The sequence below is a fragment of the Hesperophylax consimilis genome, chromosome 9 (genome assembly GCF_061612785.1).
Source record: "Hesperophylax consimilis isolate HC1 chromosome 9, BYU_Hcon_1.0, whole genome shotgun sequence".
Lineage (NCBI taxonomy): Eukaryota > Metazoa > Arthropoda > Insecta > Trichoptera > Limnephilidae > Hesperophylax > Hesperophylax consimilis.
The window spans coordinates 4077086-4091552 of NC_142844.1; positions in this window are offsets into that span (position 1 = coordinate 4077086).

The window sequence follows — 14467 nt, forward strand, 5'->3', positions numbered from 1 at the left end:
TTATTACTAAAGTAGGCAATACAAAGTTTTGCGACTGATACAAATAAATATTTTAAACAAACCAAGGCATTAAATAACATTATACTTAGGGCCATTCCCCAGTCTTGTGCAGGTATAATTGGATAATTGGAACCGACTTGCCAAGGCACCGAGGAACCAAGGAGCTGAAAATACCTAACACTTGACAGCTTGAGCCATAAATGAACCTACACCGCTTGAGCCTTGAGGTTTTCAGTAGCGCCAGACGCCGTTTGACTCGGGGTGATTACTAAGAGCCGGCCCTGTTCATACGTTGAAATTAAAAAAAAAAAACAACGTGATAGAATACTAACAAAATACCGACCTTCTTAAATAACTTTGGGCGATAATCCATAAAGAAATACGACGTGGCATGCTTAACCTTCTAATACGTAAATTATAATGTACCTAGGTACTTTCATGTGATACCTATGTAACTGCGGAGAAACGTCAATGCATAAATAAACCACTCACAGTCAATGAAAAGTATGATATTTTTCCAAAAACAACGAAAGTATTAATAATTTTGAATCGAAGTAGGTACTTAGTTTTCTACTTTGTTCGAACGAAAACATTGCAGGTACCTACCTACACGGAGGAAGTAAGTACCTCCTTCGTTTTCGTTTAGAATTTCGAAGGGTGCCGCGGAAAGTTGCGCAGAAACAAGAAACAATGTATTTCAAAACTCTTGCAGCGTGCATCGTGTAAATACCTTCTTTACCGACGAAACTCAAGAGACAAGATCGAATTGTGAACTGCGTATTGAATTAAAAATTAAAATATTATTTGCTTTCATCGAAGTTACAACGATTAACGAATTAAGATTATTACAGAATTTTTCGGTAGTGTTTGGTTTAAAATCCGCTCCAGCGCTCCGCGCATTCGACCGACGGCCGATCGGCTGTCAAACGATAGCAGCCGAGCGGTGAGCGCAGCGCTACATGTATTGTTCATGAGTCACGGCCGAAGTAGTGAAGTGTCTCACTGGAATTGTTCTCGAGTGACGTTTGTAGGAAACGGGCGGCCCGGCTCTTTTAATTTTCAATAATAATTGTGCAAATAGTACCGGTATTACAAGATGGAAGCTCACGAAGGAGATATTAAAATCGATTCCGATCGGCCTCCCTTCGCCGCGAGTGCGGATCCCGACCACTCCCCTGTTACGGCGCCCAAGAACATTATTCACAGAGAAAGGGACTCTCTGGACGACTTCGAACACCTGGACCGGGACATGGACCGCTCTCCGGCCAAGGAGGCTGCGGAGCCCGGGGGCGTGCGCCCTGCCACCCCCGAGGAGGCGGCCTTCGGGACTCCCGAGAGAATCATGCCAGCGGGTGCCGGTGAGGGGGTTCGCTCCCTGCAGGCCTTCCTGGACACGGAGCGTGAGGAGCTAGTGGTGGAGCCCGCGCTCCTGCCCGCTCCTCTGATGCCGGAGCCCGCGCCTACGCCCCCGCAGCCTCGTCCCGAGCCCCCAGCGCCCCCCGTGCTGCGGGAACCTTCGCCCAGCCACCACGAAGCCGTGTATTCTGACAGCCGGGAGGAGTTGAGCGAGGAGGAGTTGGAGCGGCCGCCCCCGCACGTGTCACCCACACCGGCGCCGGCCCCCCCGCCAGCCCGCGCTGCTCCGCCCCCGGTGCCCGTCACGCCTGCAGCCCCGGTGCCCGTTACGCCCGTGACGCCCGCAGCCCCGGCCCCGGCTCCAGTGCCCAAAGTGGCTCCCGCCTCGCCAGTCCAGGCGGCCCCTGGGGCCCCCGTTCCCGCCATCCTGCAGGAGCTGGGACTAGGTAAGCCCCCCCGGCCAGCACTAACCTGCACCGCTTGCTATAACCTGACCACTTCGGTCCGCTGACTGCTGACGTCACTGTATGATTCACTAACCATCTAGCGCACTGATTTCTAACAGTGCTCTGAACCTGTACTTTCTACTGGTGGGATATTCTGTACATAATGGGCGAGGGATATTATATTGTGCATAATATTAATATTGTAAGCAAATACTGAATGCAGCCAGGCGTGAGACGTGCACCTGGCCAGTAGCAACAGCAGGAGTAACACCTCCGCCTTTATTAGAATAATTAGAGGGTTTCAGCTAATGCGCCGTAGTGCCCTGCTCTGCACCGCGAACTTGAGATGTCGCATCGCAGTTGTGGTGGGCCGCTGCGGCGACAGTGCATAAATCCTTTCTCTCCGTCTCGTAAATTGTTGGATTGTATGGAAATTTAATTACGTAACGAAATGAAAATGTTCTAGAAGCCTATTATATAGGGACCTATGTAGCAATTCAGAGTTGTTTTTTATTAGACTGTATAAAAAAACCATGGATTCTATAATATGCTCCCCCGGGAATGGTTATATTTTGGTTAGCGTGAAGTTGCACCCCTATATGTATAAGTGATGGGCATAATCGAAAAATTTGTAACATTTCGAAACATTGTTTCGTTTAAAAATTCGGGACTCTGCAGGTTCGATTCTCACACTATAGGCGCAGGCAGTCTTTCGGTTTTGATTATGCCTTTATTCAGTCACAACCCATAAACACTACGTGGCAACGGAGAAAACCGGAAACTGATTTTACAAAAATAGACTGTCTCATTTCGACTCATGCATATTTATGTTTTATGATACGAGAAATTTATATTTCTGTTTCATGCAACGAAAAATGTTTTAATGATCGTATGAAAGTTCTAACTTTCCGGCGGCAGACGACGCATGGCTTTTCGTGTGAGATGAATAAATCTGGCCGCCGAATGCGGCATATTTACTGGATACAGAGATAATAATAATATGTATACGGAATCAAGCAGCGGAACGAAGGCCGTGGCGGATGTAATATTCCGATAATAGATTTAGTTTCGGAGAAGTTTTGTTACTCCGCTCTTCTCTTTCAAATGGGATTGACTCCAGCGGCTCGGCGTCCATCTCGTATGTAGCGATGGCCATGTTCGAAACATTCGATTAAAATGCATTTTAATTAATCGAAGTAACATCGACGTATTGTTCAAAATTCGGTGGAATCAACTTCAAGTTGACAAATATTCATGAAATGTGCAGCGTCGTCGAAAATTGATAAAAATCATTCGTATTAATCGAAGTAAATTGTTGTTCAAAATTCGGTAGAATCTACTTCGACGTCAGTGGAATTGACAAATCGTCATGATATGGATGCCATAGTAAAAAACCCGTAAAAAAATCATTCGAATATTTTAGTAGTCGAAATTACGTTTCGAAATTTTAGTGATTGTCGCAAAAAATTCTCGCTGCGATATTGAAACATCGTAGTTTTGAAAAATTGATTTGTTGTTGCCCGTATTTACATTTCGATAATTCAAATGTTTCGATTATCAAAATCGGCTTTGCTCATCGTTATCGAGCTCGAGATCTGTGGCAGTTTTTTAAAATATCTGTTGGGGGAGATAGAGCTTAGACGCACTCGAGGGAGATACTTTGCAGGGTTGCCACCGTTAAAAAATATCACGATATTCACAAAAAAATGAGAATATACGGGGGATTGAGTCACAATTTATACAACACAATATGCTATTATTATAATTATGAAATTTTCACGGCCAAAAGTATTATAGTGATTAATTTTTGGGGTATTATACCGCGTTGCGCTTCTTCCTTCTTTAGCCAACGTTTCGGACAGCATTACAGTGTCCATCATCACACATGTGTGATGATTTACACTTGCACAATATGTATTGTTTATTAGGGACATCTAACAAATAATATATTGTATAGAATACAAATAAAAGTTAGGTCATCCATTTGCAAAAAGTTTTAATCGTATTGAATAGAAAAATAAATAATTATATTACACTACTAAGTAGAGAACCAAATAAAATAATAGTAGCAAGTGCAAAATTACAAGGATTTTATAATAAAGTCCCAACTGCTCCCAAGTCTGGAACCAGTGAGACTATAGCGTCCCTAATTGGGGTATGTTGTGAGCTGAAGGTAGTGAGGAGGGGAAGAGGTAGGTGGGAGATATGTGAAGGTGTGTGATATAATGGTATCATATATGGATATGATACAATTTTCGTTACACAGACGACAGAGCGTTTAAAAGTGCTATCTTGAAATAATATTTGAGTGTTTCTATAAATAAATGAGACTTTTTATCACTGAATTTTGAGCAGCCGAGTTGGAATATCAAATACGATGCTTTCAAATAGTACCCGCCTACTGAAATGTGTAATTCTATAATACTAACCATTGATTCATGTGGAAATATGAATGCAATAGTTTACAGACGCAGTAAAAGCACTATATTGTTTTTACGTTTCGTCAGACCATACTTGACTGTATCGAATTCAATTTGGTTATAACTTCTCCAAATATACCGCCAGATTCCAAATTGACTCGCTCTGTCTGAATGAAAAGAAGATTTTTGCATTTGTCTAAACACAAACTGGTATATCCTTGCATAATAAAGTTATATAAATTTGTCCCTATGGAAAATACTCACAAGTACCGCTCTATAAATTGGGGCGTGAATATTAATCTACCTGGAGTTTTACTTACAAATTTATTGTTTCCACGAAATTGGATTTTTTTGGAATGTCAAACTGGTGGCAGCCCTATCCAATCTATACACATGGCACGTGCTGTGTGTGTTAACAGCCAGGTCCGAATTTTTAATCAAAATAGCCCCTTTCGAAAATGACACTCTTTACATGGACCCAATTGTGTTTCCATTCCATTTTTTGGTTTATTTTTTTATTAATTCAATCGGTACTATTCACCACGTAATCTTTTCAAATTCATTGATTTGATAATTAGTATTAGTTGTTTAAGTGAATACTACGTTTTATGAAACATTAAAATCTTTTTTATAAACATAAGGATTGTCTAAGGTAGGCAAGCGGACACGTCGCAAACTTGATTTTTATACCAATCTACAGTTTTATTTCGAGATTTAATTAAATTTTGCACACTTGACCTTCAAAACGAGAGAAGGTCACTGTCGAAGTTTGATTTCGAAAAACACAATGTAAAGCCCGGGCAGCGCCGGGGACTTCAGCTAGTGTTTTATAATTTATTTATTATATTATATTGTAGTTTACCTTATTTTAATTTAAAGCAAGTAAACTTTTTCAGTTGAATTTATTTTGCATTAAAACTAATGAAAAGGTAAAGGGAAGAGTAATAAGAGTGTAGTATAAGGATAGGAGATGCTCTTATTTTTTCAAGCATTATTTCGGAATTGTATGAATTTAAAATTAACCGAACCCGACATAGCACTGTCTTGTTTTTTACAACAGTTTTTAGTGAATCATTATTCGGAATTATTTGATATGCGTCATAGAACAGCATGTGTTGTCCTTGAAACCTTTCATCTCACCAACATCGCGTGTTATATCAAGAATGTTAGGGGTAAATAAAAATAGGATAGTAGTAAAAAAATAAAGTATATTATAAATTGTATGTATTTATAAGAACTAGGGTAGTCATAAATACGATTATGATATAGGTACGCAAAGAACCGGGCTTGATACGTTTGAATTTTATACAAAGGTCAAAAATATTTTAGATTACTAGTTACTGACTAGTTTTCTCTCCTACTCAGGCTAATATTATTATTTAATTAAGTTTTTTTTTTAATTTATTTAGTTCAACTAAGTAGAAGATAATGTGTAATGTCCTCCACGCTAAGAGTTGATTAACCGGTCAGTGGCTGAGTTGGCATCGCGCCTGATTCCCACCCAGGGAACGTGGGTTCAATTCCTCGGCTGGCTTCAAGTCCTCCATAACGACACAAGCAACATTTTCCGCTTTCCGTGATGGTAGTAGGAGATTTTCAAATATTGTCGGGTTATTCGTAACCCAGGAATGTTTGTCTTCCTTTAATAAAATAATCTTAAATAATGAGGTTTAGGTACAAGTGAAATCTGTTTGGCATCTAAAACATGATTAAACAGTGGTGTTAAGGCCCCGTAGTAAGCGTTCGAAGATGGTTTGAAAGGAAGGTATGTAAATACGAATGCTAGAGGGAGCGCGCTAATATTAAAAAATTATAATAATTAAGCGAAAACGGTGAAAATATTTAATAAGACACGACTATTTTGAAATAGAGCAAAAACCTCTCGACAAATGCTTTAGTTGCATTTAAAGATACACTGTGCATTTTTCATGTCTATAACATATTAAATAACAGAACAAAACATTTTCATAGCTTACTTTGCGATTTTTTTCTATCGTGGGAATTTCATATAATTAACGTTTCGACATAACACATGTATATAGATATTATCTTAAAAAATAACTTCTTTTTTATCTTAAAAACTTAAAAGAGTTAACGAGAAACTTGTTATAAATCGGTAGAAATTGGGTATGTGGGGGCTTAAAACAAAGGTAAACAGTAAACAGGCGGGGAGGTATCGATTTACTCCTCTTCCAGAACAAGTTGTGTAGTGACAAAGACTGGAAGTACTATCTTACTTACTATGTTATTGTCCGTAAATCTTAGAGTTAAGAAGAGGAAGGTGGGGAAGTACCTGACTATTCAGATCTGGTCACCAAACACGGCTAAAGCCATTTCAAGCAACGTTTAAATTCTGAATGGTGGTCTTACACCGCTGCGATACTGGGAGTATCTTCCACTCTGGAACTTTTCGCTAACATACTATATATTATTTTAAATGAGTAAATTGTGAAATAACACAAATTAATCAAATAAAATTTACACGCCGTTATTTAAACCGGCCACCTGCAGCTCTTATACTGAAGCACATCAGTATCACATAGAGATTGATGAAATTTTGCACACTTGACCCTCAAAACGATAGGAATGTCACTGTCTAGATGAGATTTTTTAAAAACACTCCATCTTCTTTTCCCACCCTTTAAAGCTTGAATATAAATTGAGGCGCAGACGGATTGTCCCGATTCGGCCCTGGGCCCAGACACAGACAGTTAAGTACCAGCGGCCAAGGCGCTAGGCGCTAGGCACTAGGAACTGGCGCAAGGCAGGTGTGGTGGCTCGATACCCCGACACGCAATACGCCCGATGATTCACCTCACCTGTGTTATGTAGACCGTAGGTGGAGGTATATACACTTTATGGCCAATGTCCAGTACCCACCTAACTACATGTCTGCATGTGTAATTAAACTTACGGGCAGATACCATGATGTCATCGGCGTAAAGGAAATCGTTTGATTTTTTTTTTGCCAATCTGGCATTTTTTATTATTGGTTAACCTTTATCTTAATCAGCGCTTACTGCAATCACTGCAATCAGTATGCCCTCTGTGCTTTGATTAATGTAATCAATGCATAAGCAGGTGGTTGGTACTCGGTACTAATAGTCACAGTATTTTGCTGTAACCACAAACAAAAAATACACTTTTTTTACAACACCCTTTTTTGTCTGCAAATTTTAAAATTATGTTTGTATATTTGGACTATCTGGAGACAATTTAGTGGTATGATTTTTCGTTTTCGAGTAAATAGAGGCCAAAGTTGGAATTTTTTAAATCAATTTTTTCTTTAAATCGGTCGTTGGGGGGTTTATGTGTCTTTTAAAATGCGTCAAAGCGTATAGACTGAGAGGTCACAGTCTTTTTCATAACGATCAGAGGAATGGGTAGTTTTAGTACATATTCAAAGTATGGCATCTCCGCATATGAAAAACGTTGGTCTGCCTGCTCTAAGTGGTTGCAACTATGAGTTATAGAGCTTACAAGAGGCTTTATTGTTTCGAAAAAAAAACGATCAGAGGAATGGGTAGTTTTAGTACATATTCAAAGTATGGCGTCTCCGCATATGAAAAAAGTTGGTCTGCCTGCTCTAAGTGGTTGCAACTATGAGTTATAGAGCTTACAAGAGGCTTCATTGTTTCGAAAAAAAAAACGATCAGAGGAATGGGTAGTTTTAGTACATATTCAAAGTATGGCGTCTCCGCATATGAAAAAAGTTGGTCTGCCTGCTCTAAGTGGTTGCAACTATGAGTTATAGAGCTTACAAGAGGCTTCATTGTTTCGAAAAAAAAACGATCAGAGGAATGGGTAGTTTTAGTACATATTCAAAGTATGGCGTCTCCGCATATGAAAAAAGTTGGTCTGCCTGCTCTAAGTGGTTGCAACTATGAGTTATAGAGCTTACAAGATTAGGCTACATTGTTGCGAAAAAAAAAACGATCACAGAAATGGGTAGTTTTAGTACATATTCAAAGTATGGCGTCTCCGCATATGAAAAAAGTTGGTCTGCCTGCTCTAAGTGGTTGCAACTATGAGTTATAGAGCTTACAAGAGGCTTCATTGTTTCGAAAAAAAAAACGATCAGAGGAATGGGTAGTTTTAGTACATATTCAAAGTATGGCGTCTCCGCATATGAAAAAAGTTGGTCTGCCTGCTCTAAGTGGTTGCAACTATGAGTTATAGAGCTTACAAGAGGCTTCATTGTTTCGAAAAAAAAACGATCAGAGGAATGGGTAGTTTTAGTACATATTCAAAGTATGGCGTCTCCGCATATGAAAAAAGTTGGTCTGCCTGCTCTAAGTGGTTGCAACTATGAGTTATAGAGCTTACAAGATTAGGCTACATTGTTGCTAAAAAAAAAAAGATCACAGAAATGGGTAGTTTTAGTACATATTCAAAGTACGGTGTCTCCGCATATGAAAAAAATTGGTCTGCCTGCTCTAAGTGGTTGCAACTATGAGTTATAGAGCTTACAAGATTAGGCTACATTGTTGCTAAAAAAAAAAAGATCACAGAAATGGGTAGTTTTAGTACATATTCAAAGTACGGTGTCTCCGCATATGAAAAAAATTGGTCTGCCTGCTCTAAGTGGTTGCAACTATGAGTTATAGAGCTTACAAGAGGCTTCATTGTTTCGAAAAAAAAACGATCAGAGGAATGGGTAATTTTAGTACATATTCAAAGTATGGCGTCTCCGCATATGAAACAAGTTGGTCTGCCTGCTCTAAGTGGTTGCAACTTCGAGTTATAAAGCTTACAAGATTAGGCTACATTGTTTCGAAAAAAAAAAACGATCAGAGAAATTGTCAGTTTTAGTATATATTCAAAGTATGGCCTCTCCGCAGATGAAACAAGTTGGTCTGGCGGCTCTCAGTGGTTGCATTTCAGAGTTATGATGCGCGCAAGTCATTGCATTGTTGCGAAAAAAACGATAACAGAAATGGTCAGTTTTAGTACCTATTCGAAGTATGTTGTCTCCACAGGTGAAACGAGTTGGTCTGCCTGCTCTCAGTGGTTGTATTTCAAAGAAAAAAAAATAACAGTAATCAATAAAATAAAAAAATTAAATCGAACAAATCCAATTTTTATTAATTCAACTTCCATAATCTAAACATCTTTGGGTAAAATCACAGATTAATCATTTTGTAGAATATTACTAAGGCTTAAAGAGTTAAATATTTACTTACTTCTAATATTCTTTTAACATTTTTATGAGCTTTTTCATTAGTCACATCAAAACATCATGGATTTTGGCGATAAAAGTAAAAAATAGCTTAAAAAAAGGGGTCTACGGTATCGTATACCGTTTACCTAATTCGAGTTTGAGGGATTTCTTAACGTACTTCGAAAAATGGTGTTCAGAAAACATAAAAAAAGACAACCTAATATTATAGTAGGAGATTTCAATATAAACATGAATAAAAATGCAGACATCTATACAAAAAACTTAAAAACTTAATCATTGAATTCAATGGGATGAAACAACTGGTAAAAGAAGGCAATGTGTGTGTCAAGCAGGGTTCCCGATTTGCGGGAATTCCCCAAACTGCGGGGAATTTTTCAGATTTACTTAAAACTGACCATTTCTCTGATCGTTTTTTTTTCGCAACAATGTAGCCTAATTTTGTAAGCTTTATAACTCGAAGTTGCAACCACTTAGAGCAGGCAGACCAACTTTTTTCATATGCGGAGACGCCATACTTTGAATATGTACTAAAACTACCCATTTCTATGATCGTTTTTTTTTTTCGCAACAATGTAGCCTAATCTTGTAAGCTCTATAACTCATAGTTGCAACCACTTAGAGCAGGCAGACCAACTTGTTTCATATGCGGAGACGCCATACTTTGAATATGTACTAAAACTACCCATTCCTGCGATCGTTTTTTTTTCGAAACAATGAAGCCTCTTGTAAGCTCTATAACTCATAGTTGCAACCACTTAGAGCAGGCAGACCAACTTTTTTCATATGCGGAGACGCCATACTTTGAATATGTACTAAAACTACCCATTCCTCTGATCGTTTTTTTCGAAACAATTAAGCCTCTTGTAAGCTCTATAACTCATAGTTGCAACCACTTAGAGCAGGCAGACCAACTTTTTTCATATGCGGAGACGCCATTCTTTGAATATGTACTAAAACTACCCATTCCTCTGATCGTTTTTTTTTCGAAACAATGAAGCCTCTTGTAAGCTCTATAACTCATAGTTGCAACCACTTAGAGCAGGCAGACCAACGTTTTTCATATGCGGAGACGCCATTCTTTGAATATGCACTAAAACTACCCATTCCTCTGATCGTTTTTTTTTCGAAACAATGAAGCCTCTTGTGAGCTCTATAACTCATAGTTGCAACCACTTAGAGCAGGCAGACCAACTTGTTTCATATGCGGAGACGCCATACTTTGAATATGTACTAAAACTACCCATTCCTCTGATCGTTATGAAAAAGACCGTGACCTCTTAGACTAGTAGTCCCGGCTTTAAATGTTTTGTTAAGGCGATGCCATACGTAGTCATGCAAAATCATGTGTTTTTGGTTTGAAAATTTGGTCATGAATACATCTTGGCCTTTGAAATAATTGATTATTTTTTAGATAAGTCTTTTTATGAGCCCATAAAAAATAATGTAAAGGCATATGAAAACTGCTTTAAAGTTCAAAATCTCCTACTTACGAACCCATTTTCGGTTATAATTTTATTGTATAATGTGGCAAATTAAGATATTTATAAAATGATCGAAAAAAAATTAAATATTTAAGCCTGAACATCCACAAAATAAAATAAAAGGCACTTTTTGTCCATGTTTTTTTCTTGCATAAATCAAAACAGGCGGATGGTGTTAAGCGGGAATTTAAACCTTATCGCCATCCATGTAAAGTTTGTTATTGATAGCGGCTCAATTTAAAATATTACTCGACGTAGTGCATCGCCTTAACCGTTCAGTTTTGGAAAAAATGCATTTTTCATGCCTATAATAACATATGAAATAACAGAAAAAACATGTTTTTAATAATTTTCAGAGCTTACTTAGCGATTTTTTTCTATCGAGGGAATTTTATATAATTAACGTTTCGGCATAACAAATATATATATGTATAGATATTATCTTAAAAAATAACTTTATTTTGATCTTAAATACTTAAAAGAGTTAACGAGAAACTTTTTATTACTTTTAGAAAACAAAAAAAAATTTAAATGCTCAGATCTAAAAAAATAGTTTTTATAAGTAAAATTAGCTATGTGATATAGATTCACACGTTTTACGATTGTACTACAAGTTTCCGTGTATAACATTATTTATTTTGTCGTCGGTAGCGTTTTATACGTACGGATATAACTTACTGTTACAAAATATTGCTAATTTATTAAGAATCTCTTCAAATTATTCTTAATCCGGGAATTGACTAACGAACGTTTCCTAATAAACTTCCAGTAAAATACGAACGTGTTATTGCGACCTCGGAACATGTGTTCAGAAAAATTCTAATATTTTCGCATTTCATCTTTTGCATGAACACGTGTTCAGATATATTATGAATGTACTAAAAGTTTATTAGGAAACGGCCTGCAATCCCGTTGTTAACAGGATTTATAAAATCATCAATACTCATGTTTCGCTTTTAATGACTTTATATCACTTTTAAAAGGTGTGTTGAATTGTCACTGTGTTTAGGTATCATTGACCCGTCTGATTTTGATTTTTAGAAGTGGGTGGCTTTTTCCAGCTGAAGTAAATAACATGGATTCATTCCTCGGATCATACAATTCTAATTCTAATTCTATGATCTGACATAAATATATACCTAATTTGAATGGCTTTCTATTTCCGACCTTCCTCTTTCTTATCTCCCTTCTCCCTATTAGTTAAAATAAAATACTCTTTTAACACTGTCAAATCAAAACCGATTAAGTTCCATTAATTATTTAAATACACAAACAAATAATTATACATACATACTCGTCGATATTTGATCGAAGTCTATACTATAATGTAATCAAAAACAAAATAAATATAAACAATAGAACAAATAAACAATAAGAACATTGAAAACAGTGTCTAAAATCTTTGCACCAAGAGATCGGAAAGAAATATTTAATGCGCGTTTTACATGATGCTTTTTTTAAAACCGATCATAATATGGAAACGATGTCGGGGGTATGAAAAATCTTTGCCTTACACGATTATAATTTTCATTCTTAAAATTCAGATAGATTCCATCAGAGGAGAAATAATATTTTAGTACGGTACTAGTTGTCAAAAAGTGGCAAGATCACATGAAAGCATTTGTGATTTGCCTCTGCCGTTGCCGTCAACAAATCATCAAAATACACACGAAATTCACAATAGCGAACTGTAGATAATACACGTTCACAATCGCATTTTACAGTATTTTTTAAATCAATATTTTAAAGTGAATGGTAGCAGAAGTCAGGGACCCCCGAGGAAGAGATGGCACGACCAAGTGAATCAGATACTTGAGTCGGGCCATGTCAAGAGTCAGAATAATAGAAGAGTGTGTATGAGACGATGTATGAATGTGAATGAGGCAAGGAGTGTGTGACAAGACCGAGTTGTTTGGCGGTCCGTCCTCTCTGCCTACCCCTGTGGGGAAACGGCGTGATGGTTAGTTAGTTAGTTAGTTAATATTTTAAATGTAAAACGAAAGAAACGTGCAAAACTTCCACATAATACCTATAGTTGTTCAAAACAATGACAAATGTCAAATAATAATATCCGCTATCTTAAATTGTACGAAAATCGGTACCAAAAAAGAACGCGTACTTTTTTCAACATAAAAATCCTATGACGAGAAAACCCATCTAGAAACTCAACGAAAAAAGTCATCGTGTAAAACACCCATAAGGAAATGATTTCCCCCAGGGAACTCAGGGCCTCTCTCCTATATTTTAATATTCAAATGTATTCTAAAAATTATAGCCATTACACTTTTTTGTCATTTCATAAAATAGTAGTAAAAATAGTAAAAAATTCGCAAAATTTCTTATTTTTTCTCAAATTGCGGTCGGAACCTTTGGTTTCTTAGAGGTGCACATTTTAATTACTGTGCTTGGTGTTTTCCGTTTCTAACACCATTTAGTTCATACTTCTAACTATGGTGGTAAGGGAGATGCAACGATTTCTATTAGACCATATGAGCTGTCCTGAAAAGCGAACTAATTAACTCTACGGGCCGTCTTATTTTACCAAAACCGAAAAAATTTGCCGAGGATTTAGGAAATTGAGAAAAAACGAATGGAAAAAAATGTTAGTTCTTGAATTTTAGTGGACGAATTTAAGATAATTCTAGCTAACTCTACTGTCATAATTATTTTGGTTTTCCCTAAATTAGTCATACCTTTCATATGGATTCATATTCACCACTTCCTATTGAGGCCCCAATCGCTTCCAGAAATTTGACGGAAAATAATTGTAATAGCCCCCCGATTAGACACCATGACTACCCACCGGTGGTACAATATGCTAAATGTTATTGAGGGGTAGATAATGAACTGGGGTAGTTTGTCTGAAATTCAAAAGTTCATTAAACAACCCTCTGCATATCAAATTTGTAACTTTGGCGCACTGAAAATATATGTAGATCAGTCATTCCCAAAACGGTCTGTATCGACCCCCAGGGGTCGTTTTCGACATGCAGAGGTTCCATGTAAAATAACATTGGGGGTGTTGTCTGAAAGTGAATGGGGGTCCAAGAGAGTGGATCACATTTTGGACAAATTTTGTTGTTGTTGTTTCATTTGAAATAGTTTTCAAAATACAACTGTGATGTGATATATAAATCTGTGTGATTATAAAAATGTGATATCTATCTGGTCAAATTCTGGGAAAATCTCAAATATTCCAGTGAAAATGACGAAACATTCAAATTTTCAGACGAAAATTTTGTAACACGAAAATATATTGTTGGGAATTATTTTGAAATTCCCTAGCCACCCCATGGATTTGAAAAAAAATATGGAGAATTCGGGAACTAGGACGGGTTGTTTCGGAGAATTTGAGCAATTATTCTAATTTCAAAGTTAATTTTCAAGTTCTGTGAAAGAATTTTTCAAGTTCTGTTATTATTTCAGTTCTGTCAAGCAACTAGCCTATAATGATAGTAGCTGACGTGTACCCGTCGTTGCTAGGGGTTATTCTTAGAAGATAGACATATACCATCATGGATTTTTCTGTATGCCTTTTTAACATATAAAATTTCGTAGTACATTATTTTGATGTATGTCATC